General features: G+C 59.5%; 1 protein-coding gene across 1 annotated transcript in view; it reads left to right on the plus strand.

The window, feature by feature from the left end:
- The window catches only part of LOC113213259 (uncharacterized), a gene marked incomplete in the record, with an annotated part of 258,491 nt that overhangs the window by 24,308 nt on the left and 232,693 nt on the right, over positions 1-1,490 (plus strand).

The following is a 1,490-nucleotide window of genomic DNA, read 5'->3' on the forward strand; positions in this document are numbered from 1 at the left end:
TGCCCCACGCCGCCCCAAGCTACCCCCCAGCTGCCCCCCTGCAGCGCGAGGTGTCCGACCGACCAAGGCTTGCCCGGGCCAGGTCCCTGGAGGCTGTGTGGCACTTTACCGCATCTCTCGCCATTCAGGTCTCGCGTGCCCAGGAGAGGCCGGCCCCCACCCCTTCCCCCTTCTATACCTCGCTCTCTTTTATCCCCGCAGACCTCCCTTGCGTTCTCATCCTCTCTCTCTTTTTCTTTCTCTCTCCCCTCCGACTCTTTGTCGCGTTGTTCTTGCCGCTGCCCGAATGTTGTGCCGTCCGCTTGTTTACAAGACCCACGAGATATTTCCATTTTGCAGCCGGCCCGGAGAAGAGAAAAGAGTGTGGGGGAGAAAGAGGGGGGGAGAGGGGGACTAAAGAGAAAAGTATGCAAAAAGGAAGTGTGCGCTTGCCCAAGTATTTTTTTCTTCATTTCCTACCTTTATTTTTGTGTTTTCTTTTTTTTTCGTCATCACCTGGAGATAACGAAGGTGGCGCGGCGTGGCGCAAGCTGGGCGGGCAGGCTGCCGCGCTGGGCCAACGCAATTCAACCGCGCCCCGCCACCACGCCCCGCCACCATGCACGCTCTCATCTGCCCGAGGCGCGGCTTTGCCTCCGCGTGAGGGCGTTGGCGTTGCATCAGCGCGGTCGGCCGGCTGGCCCATGGACTCGCGGGCCGCTGCGATTTACAGCTAAAAAAAAAGAAAAATAAACGCGTTCAGTGTGGGACTGATTTTGGGCTTGTTTCCAGGCAGTGACCACTACGTGGTCACGCCGCACTGAACGTGGCGACGGTTTTGTCGCAGCATTGTGACCCAGTGGCCGCGGGAACCCCGTGCCGTCCCCACTTGTGTACACTCTATATCTGGACGCAACGACGGCGCGTCCTCTTGCTGCTTCCCACAGGGATCCGGCCATCTATCAGTAATCCCCCCCCCCCTCCCTACCCCTCTTTCCCTCCGCGCCGTTCTCTCGCAGGACGGTCATATTGTTCGCAGCAGCGTCCTCCGGGCCGTGTCCTCCGCCCTTATCTCGGGGCTCGTTAATGTGAGTAACATCGTCCTTTGCTTCCGCCCCGTCCCCATTTCCGGTTTCAGTTATTGAGATTTCGAGTCGCCGGCGTGCTGTGGCCAAAAGGGAAAAGGGGTTGGGGGGAGCAGGTGCACCAGTGCCCACACTGGTGCTAAAGAAAGAGAGAGACAGTCAGGAGCACGCATAGGAAGGATGTGCAGAGGAAGACGAGTGCACTCACTGGGTAGGGAGACGGGCCAGTTGTTCTTTCGATTAGCAGGATCGATTGGTTTGTGCTGCCCGTCTCGCCTCCCGAGCGGCCCGGAGGCCCTGCTGGAGGCCAAACGTTCCTCATCCCGCAGCTCTGGGCTACGATGCCTCGCCCGTCCTCTTCCTAGGATGTCTGATAAATGCTTGGCGATCCGAAAGTTGGGAGCAGCAGCGGTAAGGCGGGGGGGG

The sequence above is a fragment of the Frankliniella occidentalis genome, unplaced genomic scaffold (assembly GCF_000697945.3).
Source record: "Frankliniella occidentalis isolate FOCC.00 unplaced genomic scaffold, Focc_3.1 Scaffold234, whole genome shotgun sequence".
Classification (NCBI taxonomy): domain Eukaryota; kingdom Metazoa; phylum Arthropoda; class Insecta; order Thysanoptera; family Thripidae; genus Frankliniella; species Frankliniella occidentalis.